At 45.7% G+C, this 17852-nt stretch overlaps 1 long non-coding RNA gene across 2 annotated transcripts in view; it reads right to left on the reverse strand.

The window, feature by feature from the left end:
• Positions 1 to 1786: 1786 nt before the first annotated feature.
• LOC137227069 (uncharacterized) overlaps positions 1787 to 17852 on the reverse strand; it is a 57599-nt gene continuing 41533 nt past the window's right edge. The window contains exons 2-5 of one of the 2 annotated variants that reach the window (XR_010944682.1): positions 8100 to 8141; positions 4954 to 5644; positions 3710 to 3814; positions 1787 to 2531 (exon numbers count right to left, since the gene is read on the reverse strand). This is a non-coding gene — a long non-coding RNA (uncharacterized lncRNA). The remainder of the gene's footprint in view (positions 2532 to 3709; positions 3815 to 4953; positions 5645 to 8099; positions 8142 to 17852) is intronic. The other variant, XR_010944683.1, reaches the window with a different exon arrangement.

A 17852-nucleotide genomic window follows, 5' to 3' on the forward strand; every position in this document is an offset into this window, starting at 1 on the left:
TTTCATCCACACGGCTCAGAATAAAAGGGAGAAAAAGTGGAGAGAAAGAATTATTAGAAGTAGGAAGAAAGAAAGGAAGGAAGGAAGAAAGAAGAAAAGAAGGAAAGAAAGAGGACGGAGGGAGGGATGGTGGGAGGAAGGAAGGAAGGAGGGAAGGAAGGAAAAAAGAAAGAAAGAAAGATAAAGTAAAATAAAATAGAGTAAAATATAATAAAGTTATTAAATTAAAAAATTATTATTAAGAAAAAAATTTAAAAAAAACGGACGGATAGAACCTTAGGACAAATGGTGGAAGCAAAGCTATACAGACAAAATCTCACACAGAAGCATACACATACACACTCACAAAAAGAGGAAAAGGGGAAAAAATCATAAATCTTGCTCTGAAAGTCCACCTCCTCAATTTGGGATGACTTGTTGTCTATTCAGGTATTCCACAGATGCAGGGTACATCAAGTTGATTGTGGAGCTTTAATCCGCTGCTTCTGAGTCGGCTGGGAGGGATTTCCCTTTCTCTTCTTTGTTTGCACAGCTCCCGGGTTTTAGCTTTGGATTTGGCCCCGCCTCTGCGTGTAGGTCGCTGGAGGGCGTCTGTTTTTCGCTCAGACAGGACGGGGTTAAAGGAGCCGCTGATGCGGGGGCTCTGGCTCACTCAGGCCGGGGGGGAGGGAGGGGCACGGAGTGTGGGGCGGGCCTGCGGCGGCAGAGGCCGGCATAACGTTGCACCAGCCTGAGGCGCGCTCTGCTTTCTCCCGGGGAAGTTGTCCCTGCATCCCGGGACCCTGGCAGTGGCGGGCTGCACAGGCTCCCTGGACGGGAGGTGTGGAGAGAGTGACCTGTGCTCGCACACAGGCTTCTTGGTGGCGGCAGCAGCGGCCTTAGCGTCTCATGTCTGTCTCTGGGGTCTGCGCTTTTAGCCGCGGCTCGCGCCCGTCTCTGGAGCTCCTTTAAGCAGCGCTCTTAATCCCCTCTCCTCGCGCACATTTTGGGAGGTCTGAGGTCTTCTGCCAGCGTTCAGTAGGTGTTCTGTAGGAGTTGTTCCACGTGTAGATGTATTTCTGGTGTATCTGTGGGGAGGAAGGTGATCTCCGCGTCTTACTCTTCCGCCATCTTCCCCTCCTGTGAAAGGTTAGGCCCCCATACCCCTCCTGGAAAACACCACAGGTGTACACGGGGCTCCCAGCTCCCAGCTCTTCGGAGGCAATCGTGCAGATTACCTGCTGGGTTAGGTGCCTCCAAGAAAGGGACACTCGTGGGGGAAGGCGGAGTGGGGTAGAGGGATCGGGGGACCCACTAGGAAGGAATGGGGACGAGGAGTGGAAACCGAGGGAAAGAGGAGTGATTGGAAGGGAGCAGACGGCGCGTGGATGCTGCTGGCAGGAGCCGGGGGCCCAGGGCTGCGGTGGTCCGAAAGGGGGTGGGGGTCCACACCGGGCACGGGACTGGCCGAAGCGGCCGAGGGAAGGAGGGGAGCAAGGAGCACTCCGAGGCAGCGGGGACAAAGAGGACCGGAGAGGGAAGTGGGGCGCGGTGGGAAGAAGAGGGGCCCCGGAGAGGTGGAGGCCGCGGCGCGGGCAACGGGGTGGTCGAGGGCTGCGCGAGGCACGGGGTGAGCCGCGAGGGGCCGCGCTGGGCAGGGGCCAGTCCATGAAAATAACTTGTGCCATTTTAGCTGTTTGGAGTTCACGTCTAAAGCCTTTCTTCCAGGATAGGACCTTCACTTCCCTTAGCAAAATCAAAAGGCCCAAGGTCAGTTTTCCATAAAAACAGGTTATATTTTCCCCCATATCTCCACCTCTTGTAGCACAAAGAAATGCTAGAAGCTTTGACATGACAAAATTCTTCACTTGCATATTCTAAGTTTACTAATTTTCAGATATTATAAACAAAGCCTTTTTATCACAGGACTTGAACAAATGGAATTTGCAACTGCTTTGACTTAATACCTCCACAACTCAAAGAGATGGTGAACTGTGTTTTCCAAGGATCAGTCCTTAGGGCTCGAAATCAAAGTCCTCAGATTTCCTTTTCTCCTCTGCAAGACATTAGCTTTTCTCCAGCTCTTGCCCTAAGGTACAGCACACTGGCTGTGGTAGGAGGGTCACAGACTAGTCAGCTACACCTAAAGTAAATCCAGTTCACGTACATATATACACCCAGAGCAGGAAAGTTGATGATGGAGTATGAATTCCCAAGTAAGGGGATAGGCACACAAATTAAAAAAAAAAAAAGGGAAACGAATGAGTCTGGAGAATGGGGAGGTTACAGTAACTCATAGTGGGAGGGGTAGGCTGTTTTCCTGGAAGATGGGTACTCGCAGTGACGATTTCCTCAGATGCTCCCTGCTATTGCCCTGAGAGCGAAGGAGGGGGAATCCCATTCTCCCTGATCCAGGAAGGGGTTGAGGTCTAGACAAGCAGATTGTGTTGACTCCAAGTGGGTTCAATCCAGTCTGGCACCCAGGGCCCAAACTGTTGTGTCCCCCCCAACTTCATGTGTAGCTAGAAGCACGTAGAAGAGAGAAGAGCCACCTGCAGAGGAAGGAGAGGTGATGGTGATGCTGAGGCTGCTCACTCTGGCGAAGGGGCATCTGCTAGCCATCCACGCAAGGTGAGGCACTGTAGTGGCTGCAGTGTGTGGATTCTTCCAGGAACCCCCAAAGCCACCAACCAGAGCTAGTTGGCCCTGAGAATGCGGACTCTATGGAGTCATGGAAGGAGATGCCTGCTTTGGGCCAAAGAAAGGGATTTAGCAAAGGAAGAACCTGGGGGCAGGTGATAGGGAGTGAGTTGTTATAAGCTGTGCTATTTCTCTCTTGCTGTCTTGTAACCCTCAGTGCTAGTAACTGGGGGAAGACATGCTATTTACATTTGTTTCTTTTACTTCACTGCAGCTCGTCACATTCCTGGAGTCATTGCAGAGCTCAGTAATTTTACAAGAAGTAGTGCTGCACACTGGTTAGAGGTTGAGATTCTGAGGTCTGCTGATCAAGGTTCAAATCCATACTCTAGCAAGCAGTAACTTGTATCAAGTGTGTGACCTCGATGAAATGCCTTAGCCCCTTTGTGTATTGATTTTCTTATCTATGTAATGAAGGCATAGCTAGTACCCACCTCAGAACCTTGAGGGAGGGGTGAATAGGCTAATAGACATAAAGAACTAGAACAGTGCCTGGTCCCTGTTAGGAACTCAAACAATATGTATAAGTTTTTACTTGTTAAAATTGGAGACTCTGGAGTAAAAAGGGCCTCATAAAAGAGTCTTCATTCACACAATAGACTGACAATGTGCTAGGCCATGGGCAAGGGTCTAGAAATACCAAAAATAATAACTACTCAATTCATGACTTTGTCAACATCTTCTTGGAACAGTTTACCATCTTAAGTTCCTTATCGTATGCTTTTTTCTTTACTGTTATTCTGGCAACAAAGCATTTATCGCAGTGAGTAAATTTAGATATTTTGTGTGATTTTTTTTTTCTTTTTTAATATCTGTCTCTTGCACTGACTGTAGGCCTTCCAAGGGCAGGGACTGGGATCTGTATATTGCTGTATCCCCACTGTCCAACCCCAAATCACCTATGAGATGCTCAATGAATGTTTGAGTGGATAAATGAGCCAAGAGAAGTAACGAGGTATCACTTTCCAGAAGCTCTCATTAAAACGCAGCACAGGGGACGGAGACCGGTGGTGAGTGTTAAATAACTTACCACCAGCAGTCAAGACGTGCTTTCTGAGAGGAAACCACATGCTTCTCTGTTCTCCAAAAGATAACATGGAATCCCTGTTACCTCATCCTCAGGTTACTTTCTCATCTGAAACCAGGAAACGTGGTACCGTGGTAGACAAGCACGTTACCCTCAATTTAAATATTCAAGAGAGGACATGGGGGTACTATTTTAGTAGGCGATAAAGAGAGGAATTTATCTGAAATAAATGTACTCATTATACAGGGATGGCTGTTTACTGATTTCCAAAAATCTTTCTGCCAGTGTTGGCTTGAAAGGGAAAGGATCATGATGAAAGTAAGCACTCTATTTGTATTAGCTAGAGGTTGTGAATCAAAAGTTTTTAAAGATAAATTTCTCTGTACTTGATTCTCTTCCAAAAGGATGTCTGTTTCTCTTGTCCAGATTCACTGTCATGTTTGAGAAACACACTGAACAAGTTGAATCTCAACCAGTCAGGTCTAAGCTTTAGGACCAGCCAATGCTGAATTTACAATCGTGTACTCAGAAACCCCTGAATAATTGAACTAAAAAAAGACAGCAGCGTCCTGAATAACTGAATGGATTTTGCTGCATAAAATCAGTCTTCTCCAGCCCTGAAAAGTAGAATTGTTTTCACCTCTGGCGGGTGGAACTGTTGGCATAGTGGGCCACAGAGGGAAGCCTGTTGGGGCACTGGTACCAGCCGGTGGGGTGATTATGCTATCTGAAAGGTATGCGCCTGTGATTTCTTAATGATGGCTGCCTACTTGTTTAGTCCTGCAGGTAATCAAGGATGGTTACGGGTAAACGTGAGCCAGATCAATGAAGGATGGAGGAGGTGGGGACAGACAAGCACAGTGATCCAGCAGAGCAAGGTGTGTCTCACACTGTCAGACCACGCTGGAGACTGAGTCACAAAAGCCAGAGGCTCAAAGGAGCCCTCCAACCTGGGGACTCAGGGCTGGAAGAAACCCCCAAGTTACTCCTTTGGCTGACTTCTGCTTTTGTGACACTGGAAAATTTGAAAAGGTAACTTTTCAGGAAGTGTTTCATTCATTCATTCATGTGTTTATGCTTTATTGAGCATAAAGTATGATCTTATATATATTAAGCATCATCTTCAATAACAATGGGCACCAGTTAACAAGCACCTTCTAGGTGCCAGGCACTGTGCTAAGTGAAAGTAGGTAGCATTATCACTGTTACAAGAGAAAACTGAGACTCAGAAAGGTTCAGTAGCTTACCTGTGATGACACAGCCAGGAGATGGCAGAGCTGGGACCCAAGTCTTTCTGATACCAGAGTCCTTGTTTCCTGCTTCACAATACACCGCCTTCCTCTTGAAGATTTTCCTGAGGATTGCTAACTGATGATTACAAGTTCATTTTTTGGGAGGAGAAGAAGCAGGAGGAAGGAGAGGGAGGGAAAAGGGAGAGAGGAATTAGGAAGATGTGAGAACATGGACTAGAGAAGACCAGGGAAACTCCGTGCCCCGTGTTGGGAATGATTTGCTTTTCTCTTTTCATTTTTTGCTACTTGTGCTCAAGAAAGAGCATTCAACTGGCACTGGAAAGAAGTCAGGTTTTTGTTTATTTAATCATTCTTAGTAAGACTTGATCTTAGCAGTCTTCATAAAGTTCAGGGGAATAATTCAGACGTGTGTTCTGATGAGTGACTTAGCCCTATCTTGGTGGGACGGGTCCGCCTTGTCCTCTAGACAGAAGTCATCTCATAGGTCCTGTGGTGTAGTGTAATTTTGAGTTGCAAACCTAGAGTCAGACTGTTCTGGAAGGCGCTGCCCCAGGTTCATTTAACAAAATGCTCCAGGAGGCTTGGATGGAGGTGACATCACTTATGACTCAGGAGCCATCTCGGTCTCACGGAAGATCCAAGGGCCCCCAGGCTGGAAACAGATGTGTGGGTGGTCCAGCTGAGCCTTAAAAACAAAAATGAGAGGGGTCTGTTCCTGACTGTTCAGACCCAACTGCGTTTATGAGGCTTGACACCTCAAATGCTTAGATGCTTTCACGTGTTAATTCATTTTACCCTCATGCCCACTCCAGGAGGCTGGGGTATTTCTCACATGTTATGAATGAAAGAAAACGACCTCAGAGAGGTGAAGCACCTCATTCATGGTCAGGAACCTTTTACTCAGGAACGCTGAAAACGTTAACCCTCACATCCAGCCGCTTCTCCATTTCACAGACTGAGAGCCCCAGTAAGCCAACTGCGTCAACATGGAAGCATCCCTTAGACTGGGATTCTGAGTGCTTGTTCTACCCCCTCACCCCTGATCCAGCTGGAGGTGAGGAAAACAAAAGGGGTCATGTTCTGGGAACTCAAATGACTATGGAAATTGCAAATGGCATTTGAGAGAGACGATAAAGCAATCTATGCTTTACGTGGGGTCTGGGGAGCAGGCACACCCTTAACGAGGGTGCAAGTGGAGGGTCCCAGTCGGCCCCCTTTACCCCCTTCTTGGGCTCCTTCCAGCTCTGAGAGGAGGGGCCTTGCCTGCCTGCCTTTGGACACCCAAGTGTGCACATCCAAGCTCTGTGCACGTGCCGCCCAAACAGCCACATCCTGGAAGTGGGCTGGGGCTAGGGCTGCCAGAAAGCATGCAAGATGCAGTTAAATTGGAATTTCAGATAAATAATGAAGAGCTTTTTAGCATTAAGCATGTCCTAAGTATTTCATGGGACATGTTTATACTAAAAAATTTGCTATATCTAAAATTCAAATTTAACTGGTCAGCCTGTATTTATTTGCTACATCTGGCAACTCCAGCCGGGACTCTCTGGTGAGGAAGCTTGAGGCCTAGGTATCCAGAGGTATCCTTACATCTAAAATGTAAGGGGGCCTGGGAGGGGGGAAAGGTGGGCCCTGGGTAGGCAGAGCTGCCCGGTTCCCCAGACTCCTTACCTCCTGGGAGGGGCCCGCTAAAGCCTGGGGCCCAGGGCAGGGATCCCTCTTGCCCAGATCTAAGAGCAGTACTGGTAGCAGGAGGCTTGGAAAGGAAGCACGTGAAACAGAGACCCGGGCCCCACTGTGAGCCTTGGGCAAAGTCACTATTTTTCTGAGCCTCAATTATCTGAACTGTGTAAAAAGGAGGCTTACGTGGATTCCTCTTTGTCAGAAACCTAGCCTGTGCTCAACACACAGTAGGTCTCAACACTGACAGCTTTCATTATCACCTTAAAGAGAGAGCAATACTAGGAAAATACTTTGAGCTCTTCTGCCTCCTGCTTTTTGTTGAGTTGATTCACCTTAGCTGAGCTGGGAAAAGGTATCAATGTTTTCTTTGCTTATACCTGGGTTAGGAGAAATCACTCTGCTCAATGTAGCAGCCAGTGAAAAAGACAGAGACTGGGGCTAAGTATTCCAGGAGAGGTGAGGGCTTGATCCGTTCCTCTCCCCCTGCTCTTCTCTCCCTCTCTATTCTTCATACCTGTCCCTGGGCTGTTGAGTAGGTGAGGCACTGTCCTTCCCAAGGCGGGTGGGAAAGGAGGGGGCACGGGGAGCAGAGCAGACACCTCCCCTGGCCCAAGGCGCTATGAAGTATTCACTCACTCACTTCACTGACTTGTCTTCCATCTTGGGAGGAGCCAGCCAGCCTTCGATGAGAATTTAAGCCCATGGTCGTAACTCAGGGCTGCAGGGGTGCACACAAAGGGGGCCCAAGCAAGCTAACCCTAAGGCCAAGTGCTGAGTGTCTGAAGAGAGATATAATTGAACTTGGAATGTCATGAAAGCTAAGACTCCTTTCTTAATTTCACAGTCTCATTCCTAACTACTACCCCATGGAATCTGACTCAGGATGTCTTTCTGCTTAAAAGTCCAGAGTAAGAAGTTGGGGGGCGCGGGTGTGAAGGCAAGCTGGCTCAGAGCCAAACTCAGGAGCTTCCTTTTTAACTCAGGTTCCTTTCTTTTGCAGGTTACAAAAGGGTTTAAAATGACTAGGGACTGAAACGACCTGGGGGTTGTTTAGGGGTTTTGGACTGTCCCTCGAACGAGGGTGGTTCTGCATTTCGGTGCAAGCAGATGAGACGGGGGTCCCGGGAAGAAGGGTTCTTTGGGTGGGAGTGGGGGTCACACCAGAGTGAAGATGGAGATCTGTCGGTTGAGGTAATAACACTTTCACCAGCCTCTTCTGCACCTCTGAGGGTCTCTCATAACCAAGTTTACAGCCTTTGCCCCTGAAAGACCATTGTGCTGATGGCCCCTCTGCCATAGACAGATAGATTCATGAGTCTTAACTTCATAAAAAGAAGCTTCTCGTCCCTTCCACTTCTCCTCCTTTCAGATCCACCCTCCTCCCAGAAGAAGGGATTCTTCCTTCAACATTTTTTCAGTAATAAAGAGAAGATAATGAAATAATAAAGTGTAGTTACCTCAGCCAGTAAAAACCACATGTCTTCAGAATCCACCACCACCTGCAGAGACATGTAACCGTTTTGCTTACCTGGTGGTAACACTGTGGGTTTTTGTGTTTTTTTTGCCCCCTATTCATATTAGGATCTATGAGAAATGGCTCCCTTAGATGATTACATGGCTTTTCAGCTTGAATGGGTTTTGAAATCAAGTAATTAAGCACCCACTACATGCAATAAAATAAGCACCATACAAATTACCAGTTCAATTCAGCAAATGTTTCTTGAGGGTCCACTAGGGAAGTGAGTAGCATCATGATCAAGAGTGCATCCTGACTCCACTACCTACTAGTTGTGAGACCTTGAGCAAATTATTTTAATCCCTTCGAGCCCAGCTCCCTTATAATGTGAGTTAGAGTACTACTTCACTGGGTTGTGGTGAGGATTCATTGAAGCAATATGACAAGCAGCCATCACAGTGCCTGGCGCTATTGTTCAATAAATTGGTCAAGGAAACAAAGATGATCATATGGTCTCTGTCCTTTTAAGGAGCTCACTACCTCAAGTAAGAATAAAAGCAGAAAATTGCCGTCTCTCCTGGGAAAGAAATACACCACTGTGCTCAGTGGGTGTACTAGTAAGGGTTCTTCAAAGAAACAGAGCAACACACAAAAACAGAAATATAGATCAATGGAACAGGATAGAAAGCCCAGAGATAAACCCAGGCACATGTGGTCACCTTATCTTTGATAAAGGAGGCAAGAATATACAGTGGAGAAAGGACAGCCTCTTCAATAAGTGGTGCTTGGAAAACTGGACAGCTACATGTAAAAGAATGAAATTAGAACACTCCATAACACCATACACAAAGATAAACTCAAAATGGATTAAAGACCTAAATGTAAGGCCAGACACTATCAAACTCTTAGAGGAAAACATAGGCAGAACACTCTATGACATAAATCACAGCAAGATGCTTTTTGACCCACCTCCTACAGAAATGGAAATAAAAACAAAAATAAACAAATGGCACCTAATGACATTTAAAAGCTTTTGCACAGCAAAGGAAACCGTAAACAAGACCAAAAGACAACCCTCAGAATGGGAGAAAATATTTGCAAACGAAGCAACTGACAAAGGATTAATCTCCAAAATATACACGCAGCTCATGCAGCTCAATATCATAAAAACTAACAACCCAATCCAAAAATGGGCAGAAGATCTAAATAGACATTTCTCCAAAGAAGATATACAGATTGCCAACAAACACATGAAAGGATGCTGAACATCACTAATCATTAGAGGAATGCAAATCAAAACTACAATGAGGTATCACCTCACACCAGTCAGAATGGCCATCATCAAAAAATCCACAAACAATAAATTCTGGAGAGGGTGTGGAGAAAAGGGAACCCTCTTGCACTGTTGGTGGGAATATAAATTGATACAGCCACTATGGAGAGCAGTATGGAGGTTCCTTAAAATACTAAAAATAGAACTACCATATGACCCAGCAATCCCACTACTGGGCATATACCCTGAGAAAACCATAATTCAAAAAGACTCATGTACCACAATGTTCATTGCAGCCCTATTTACAATAGCCAGGACATGGAAGCAACCTAAATGTCCATCAACAGATGAATGGATAAAGAAGATGTGGCACATACATACAATGGAATATTACTCAGCCATAAAAAGAAAGGAAATTGAGTTATTTGTAGTGAGGTGGATGGACCTAGAGACTGTCATACAGAGTGAAGTAAGTCAGAAAGAGAAAAACAAATACTGTATGCTAACACATATATATGGAATATCAAAAAAAAAAAAAAGGTTGTGAAGAACCCAGGGGCAGGACAGGAATAAAGACGCAGACGTAGAGAATGGACTTGAGGACACGGGGAGGAGGAAGGGTAAGCTGGGATGAAGTGAGAGAGTGGCATGGACATATATACACTACCAAATGTAAAATAGATAGCTAGTGGGAAGCAGCCACATAGCACAGGGAGATCAGCTCGGGTGCTTTGTGTCCACCTAGTGGGGTGGGATAGGGAAGGTGGGAGGGAGATGTGAGAGGGAGGGGATATGGGGATATATGTATATGTATAGCTGATTCACTTTGTTATACAGCAGAAACTAACACTACTGTAAAGCAATTATACTCCAATAAAGATGTTTTAAAAAAGAAAGGAAAAAGAATCAGAGCCACAGGAGATATATAGACATATAGGAGATATTTTATGAGGACTGGCTCATGCTATCAGAGAGGCTGAGAAGTCCCACGATCTGCCGTCTACAAACTGGAGGCCCAGGAAAGCAGGTGGTGTAGTCCCAGTCCAAACCTGAAGGCCTGAGAACCAGGGCAGCCAGTGGCGTAAGTCCTGGTCAGTCTGAGGGCGCAAGAACTGGGGGGAGCCCATGGTGTAAGATCCAGTCCAAGTCCGAAGTTTCAAGAACCAGGAGCACCAATGTCCAAAGGTGGGAGAGAATGGATGTCCCCGCTCAAGTAGACAGCAAATTCACCCTTCCTCTGCCTTTTTATTCTATCAGGTGGATTGGACAACGCCACCCACACTGGTGAAAGCAATCCTCTTTACTCCATCTACCTATTCAAATAAAACACCGTCACACACATACCCAGAAACTGTGTTTTACCAGCTACCTGGGCATTCCTTAGGCCAGTCAAGCTGACACATAAAATTCATCATCACGGGGGCCCGTGAGCCACTGAACTCAGCATAGGGGTGGGTGGAGGGAAGTTGGAGGAGTCTGGAGGGCCAAGCCAGGCCTTGAAAGTTTATTAGCCTGCACTGACTGAACAGGTTGAAAGAACAGGAAGAGCAGAGAGAAGTCATAACATCAAGACTTCTAAAAAACGTGGTCACTGTATTTGTTGTTGTCTCATTTCTACAAATACCCAGTCCCCTCTAAGTGAAATCTAGTCGCCACTACTCCTACAGCTTACTCCTTCATTCTCCTCACGGTCTTCTCTAAATTCTAATGACCTACCAGTCTCGTTCACCAGACACATCTTCTGCCGTGAGCATCGTATCCACCATCCCCCATTCTGTGGGCTAAATTGACATCCCAATCCAGTAGTTCTGGCCCAGTTCTCAGCCAAGCCCCAGGAGATTTGATCATCTTTGTCCTTCTCCACAATCCCCACATGAGCTTGGCTAAAATACTAACTTTGCCTCAGTCTTCCTGTTTATAAATAGATGCATGCTTTCTGGCCATTTAGACAAAAGCTACAAAGGCCTACAAAGTCCCAAGAAATGGGGCAGGAAAAAAAACAGAAGTATGGAGCAAAAGAAGAACGGCATCTGACTCAATTCGCTTGTGGGTTGCTGGGCTGATTTGATGACATCCAAGGTTGAATGCTTCCTATGGATCAACTGGAAGTAAGGAAATCCAGAGCTTGGGCTCCAGCAAGATGAATCTGCATGTGTTCAGAATTATCCTCCAAGTCAACAACTAACTGTAGCTGGTCCAGCAGGAGAAGCCAGCTCTCCTACAGGAAGGCCTCGGCCTCTAAGGCTGTGAGTGCAGGGAGGGGAAGGGACAGCGCAAGAGATGCCTGGTAACTCCTGCTTTGTGGTGGATGTGCTGAGGTTTTCCTCTCCTCACCACATCTGACTCTGGGATGCAACACCTGACAAGGGAAAGAACCTCCTTCTAAAAGGCTGCAAGAAACATCCTGAGGCTAATTAAAAACAGAATTTAGCTAAAGGAGAAGTAAAGTGGCTCAATGAATGGCTTTGTCATTTGCCAAAACCTTACTTCTTTGCTGCCTTCATTTAGTTAATTAGCCTTTCACTGTTGATCTGCTGCTGTCAACTAGGCAATGTATGCAAACCACATCTCTTAACTACAGCCGGATCCTCAGCCTTTGAAACATGCGAGGGAGGGGTGGTAACCAATCTACAAGCCAACTGCAAAACGAAAAGTTTCATTTCCCGTGCATAAGGTGCCAAGACCTTTCTTCAATAACCCAGCAGAGTTTTGTTTCTCTGCTGGTGGAATTTCAAATTAGCAGAAGCTTCCGTGGTTTCTTACAGACCTCCTTGGTTACAGACGAAAGGACTCCATTCCCACCCCTCCACCCCCCATTTTGCGTCTTTTCACTTCTCCTTCTATTGCTAAGCTTGCACTTACATTCTTTCAAGTTTCTGTGCACAATTTTTTAAAAACTATAAATTAGCACCTTCATTCCCTCATAGTTGGCATCTGCTGCATTTCAAGTGAGAATGCATTAAAATACCCTTTTCACGAAACTATCATTATCAAAAAAGCACATAAGCAGAATACTGACATCCTGGCTCCTTCATTTTCTGTGATTGTATGTATCATATTTCATAAATATGAGATACTGCTTATAAAACTATAGCATACTAAACAGTACACAATACTGTTTGTGGATACACATGTATATGAGTAGTAAAAATATTCAAACATGGGCTTCCCTGGTGGCGCAGTGGTTGAGAGTCCGCCTGCCGATGCAGGGGACACGGGTTCGTGCCCCGGTCCGGGAAGATCCCACATGCCGCGGAGCGGCTGGGCCCGTGAGCCATGGACGCTGAGCCTGCGCGTCTGGAGCCTGTGCTCCACAATGGGAGAGGCCATAACAGTGAGAGGCCCGCGTACCGCAAAAACAAAAAAAATTCAAACGTCCCTTGAAAATGATAAACATCACCTTCAGCAATTGAGAAGACCTTTGACCCAGGATAATTTTTCTAGCCAGGTTGTAAACATGCTTACACACACACACACACACACACACACACATTTACATGTGCACGCACATTCTCTCAATTTTGTTAGATATATGAACAAGGCATTCTGGAGTTTAATGTCTTAGACTTTTCGTTTTTCCTGTAAAAGAAAAGGAAGGCAGAGCAAGTAAGTTTGTTGCTGGTAAGGGTTGTCCACGACCTCACTTTTCGGGGGTTTTGACTGCCTTCCAGTAGCTCCCCATCCTCGGTTCATTTTGAGGTAGGCTCAGGCTTGGCTCGAGGCCAGTGTGACAGTCAAGGTCCGAGAAGTCTCTTCTTTCAGAGATTATTTCTCAGGTTTCTTTGTTTTATTGGTGGACTGGAGGAAGGACAGCAAGGAACCGGGAATAGGAAGGAGGGGGACCAAGCGGGAGTTTCTCAAGTCAAGCGGGGTGTCCTGCTGCTGCCCCAGCCCGCGAAGCTGTGCTCACATGGCCAAGCGGCCCGTGCAGGAGGGCTTAAATTAATCCGGTGAGTCTGGGCAGCTGAACTGATTCCTTTGAGAGGCTCCAAACCTCCGACGAGCACCCCTGACTAACAGTCCAGCCAAGGTGGTTTCGAAGAACATACGAACTCAGGGGGGAAAAAGGAAAGGAAAAAAAACCTAAACTATCAGGTTAAAATATGTGCCTTTATATAGCTATGGGCCAGACACCAAAATGAGTCTTTATAAGCTTTCAAGGAGACAATTAAACGAAGTGGGAACAAGTGAAGAACCAGATGATGATTTCAGCATTAGGGACAGCAGAAGGAAGGAGTGGTATCAGAAAGGGAGCCCTTAAGCCACCAGTGGGGGAGGAAGGAGACCAGATGGACCTCACCCCCAGGCCAGCCAGAGAAGCGCCCAGCCCCACACACCGCCCTCCTGTGAAGCACATGCATGCCGCCCTCGGATCCTGCCAGCCTTACGCCTGCCTTCAGCAGTGACGCAGAGACAGGGTACCAGCGTTGAACATCTTTGAAATTCTGCTTGGGTTCCAAATGAAAAATCGTTCTGCCTTCAAAGCCTAATGGAAATTTGGTAGAAACATGTGCTTTCCCCTTAGGTTCAAAAGAGAAATTAGTATCCTTCCCATTTCTTTGTGCATCTGTGTTTCCCTTTCTCAAGTGAAGAGGAGAAATTATGAGAGGCATCCTATAAAAATAGAAGGTAGGACAGAATAACAGTATTGCTTTTTTTTTTTTTTTTTTTTGTGGTACACGGGCCTCTCACTGTTGTGGCCTCTCCCGTTGCAAAGCGCAGGCTCAGCAGCCATGGTTCACGGGCCCAGCCGCTCCACAGCATGTGGTATCCTCCCGGACTGGGACACGAACCTGTGTCCCCTGCATCGGCAGGAGGACTCTCAACCACTGTGCCACCAGGGAAGCCCAGTATTGCTCCTTTATAAAAGCAACTACTTCTATATTTTCTTTGCAACAGAAAGTCTACCATAGTACAAGTTATACAAAAAAAAAAATCTGTGTTCTTGATAGGGAATCATCATAATTATTTACTCCCATTCCACTTTAAAATATTGTGTTGTTTGCAAGGCAAATGTCAGAAATGATGCCCATGAACCTTGGCAGGAGTTAACAGTAGGTGCAGATTACAGGGAATTTTCACATCCTAAATCATTTATTCCTATAGAGTTTTTCTTTTCTGATGAGAACATTTTAATTTTACCATAGGAAAAATAGAAAAAGATAGTTTATTGAACAGCAATCCTGTGTTAGGCCCTAGTAACACAGAAATGGTTAAAGACCTCACGGTCTGTGGTTCCTACCTAAAGGAGCTTGTATCCAGTAGTGGAAGAAAGGTAGGTGGAGAGGGGCAAAATGATTAGGTGTTATAACCAAGTTAGGTGATGAAGTTCTGTGGGGTATACCCGAAGGAGCAATTCTTTCTGTAGGATGAGACTGTGTGAAAGAAAACTACACCTAGATGATATTGGTGAAACCAGAAAGGTAAGGAAATCTCAGAGAAAAGTAACAAAGGCCAAGAGGAGTGGAAATCTGGTATCTTCCGGAAGCAGAAAGGAGTCCAATGTGGCTAGACTATAGAGATGGAGAGAGGTGTGGAATGGCTGAAGACGGGCTGGGAACGTGGATTTGCAGCCAGAAGGCAGTTCATCAAAGGTCTGGATTGCTGTGCGAAGGAAGGTGACTCCTAAGCGGTGGGGAGGGGAATAATCCGTTTAGAAAGAACACCCTGGTCTTCAGAAGTTGTGTTGGAAGGGAAAGGGATTTTGCAATAAGAAGCACTTGTACTGTGGCAGAGTTAGGGTGGACCAAAAACAGTGAGAGGTGAAGTCAGACTGGATCTAGTGAGAAGAAAGGAAAGGTGAGCTTAACAACAAAGTTCCTAACACAGTTACTTCCTAACTAAGTGGTTGGCTAAAATAGGAAATGCTAACATTCAACATTTACTATGTGTTGCTACGTGCCAGAGCCATGCTAATTTAATTCTCACCACAACCTTATAGCGCAGGCACTATTATCGTACCCATTTTACAGGTGAGGGAAATGAGGCAAAGAGAGCTTTAATTAAGAGCCTAAGGTTGCAGATTACTAAATGAGGCAGCCAGAATTTAAATGAAGGCCATCCAGTCCCCTAGACACTTTCTACATGTACACTCACGGAGAAGGAGACACGGTATTTAAGGCAAAGAAGTGAGATCATGTATGTATGTAAATTTTGAGGTTGATGCAAGATATCAAGACAAATGCCCAATAAATAGTTGGAAAAATAGGCCTGGCATTGGAGAAAGATTCATTCAGCAAGTATTTGAGTGCTTATTATGTACCCAGCTCTGTGTCAGAGCTGGAGTTATGACGTCAAAATACTTAGCACCCATAATGCAAAGTACCTGTACATCAAATTTTATTGTTTTATTTTTTGGCTGCACTGCGTGGCTTGCAAGATCTTAGTTCCCCGACCACAGACTGAACCTGCACCCTTGGCAGTGAAAGCGCAGAGTCCTATCCACTAGACCGCCAGGGAATTCCGCCCCCTGCCTGTTTGTTTTTTTTTTGGCCGAGTATATCAAATTTTATTCAAGCTAATAATTTTCATCACAGACCTGAACACATACTCTTTAAAATAACTCAAAGATAACTCCTTCTATGAAATAAATAATTCACCCCTTCAGTACCTGTTTTTGCAATTTTGGTATGATGCCTATTGGCTTTCAATGAAAGCAGAACACCCTATAAATGTGTAAAAATTCAGTCAGGAAGAAAGGGTTCATTTTAATTTTATGAACCACTTAGCACACGTGTTGGGCTCAGGAAATAACAAAATAAATGTCTCCATCAGTTATGTTGATAGAACTTCATAGGAAGCCCACAGTAGTGAAGGGTTCCTCACAGGTAAGCAGAATGCAGATCTCCCTCCAGAAAAGAGGGAAGAAATTCAGTCAGGAAGTTGAAGGTCACTGGCAGGAAGGGAGCAGCCGCTGACTTTTGGTCTGCCCCAGTCTCTTGGCCTCAGCTGTACCATCTGCACAACCACCAGCCACTCCATTCACAAACACTTCTTAGACTTTGTGGCCTGGCAGAATTGCCCACGAGGGTTCCTTGCATTCCCACCAACCCCAACTAGAGCTCCCCAAGCACAGCTGCTGAGTGAAACCCGCTCTGGCTCAGCTTTTTAAAGGGGCTCGTGGCACCAGGATCCCTATCTGTTTCCAGGGAACACGGCTTTCCTGTAGTGTTTCCTGGTGCCCGATGACCGTTACCAGTGTACTGCATTATTATAAAATGAGATTCCTTTCACAGATAAACATTCGAGACAATTTATATCTTGAACTTACTTAGCCCCCTCTGCCAAGTACCTCAACTGACTTTCAAATATTATCTCATTAAATCTTCACAGATTTCTATATTGGAAACATTTTTCCTCAGTGGCATAAAAGGCAAAGGCATTTCCATGAATACATACCCTAGTTGAAGAGGGGTGGGATAGGGAGGGTGGGAGGGAGGGAGACGCAAGAGGGAGGAGATACGGAGACATATGTATACGTATAGCTGATTCACTTTGTTATAAAGCAGAAACTGACACACCATTGTAAAGCAATTATACTCTAATAAAGATGTTAAAAAAAAATAAAAAGAAAGACATACCCTAGTTGAGAACTTTTACTGATCTATTCTTCTACTGGAGAATCAACAGATCATTTTCTTTTCAAGCAAATCCCATGGTGGTACCATTCTTGCTTCAGCAGCAGTGGACCCTCATCAGGAACTCTAATATAGTATGTCTTGCCTCTCCCACTGACCTCCATACATCTTACCTCCAACGGTTTTCCAGATTCAGAGCCTTTTCAGGTGACTCACAAAAAAACCAAGGGGCAACAGAGCGTAACGGTTAAGAGCGTGGGCTTGAAGTCAAACTCATTTACTGTGTAAACTTGGTCAAGCTTTCTAACATCTGTGAAACTTAGTGTCTTCATCTGTAAAATGGGAATAATAATAGTCCCTCCCAATATGCTCATGAGAGTTATTACATACCAAGTGCTTGGAGAATGCTTGCGCATGGCGAGCCCTCCATAAATAGTGCTTGATTAGATCCACCTGTCTGTCCATGTGTGTATGAAGCGAAGAGCCCAGAAGTGGATGTCAGAGGATCTGGATTCCAGACTCAGCTCTCTCACCAACTCGGTGTGTGTTCTTGACAAAGTCAAGCTCTCTGAGACTCAGTTTCTGATTCCTGATATGGACCGGATTGTTCTCAGCAGCTGGCTGCTTTGGGGGAGGTGGCTGCAGCTGGGGCCAGTGGTGGATGCAATGGACCCTGGTGGGAGCTCCCACCCGTCAGACGCTGGTGGGAGCTCCCACCCGTCCACGACGTGGATCTTACACCGCAGGAATGTTTGTCTTGCCTCAGGGACTTAATAGTTGTTGAAGAAAAATCCCCAGAAAGAAAGAGCATTTCTCTGGCTCTGCCTCACAAGTAGAATTCTGAGACTTCATATCCCCTCTTCTCAGGAACAAAATACTACCTAACTGCAGTAGTACGTACAAC

Source organism: Pseudorca crassidens, chromosome 7 (assembly GCF_039906515.1).
Source record: "Pseudorca crassidens isolate mPseCra1 chromosome 7, mPseCra1.hap1, whole genome shotgun sequence".
Taxonomy (NCBI): domain Eukaryota; kingdom Metazoa; phylum Chordata; class Mammalia; order Artiodactyla; family Delphinidae; genus Pseudorca; species Pseudorca crassidens.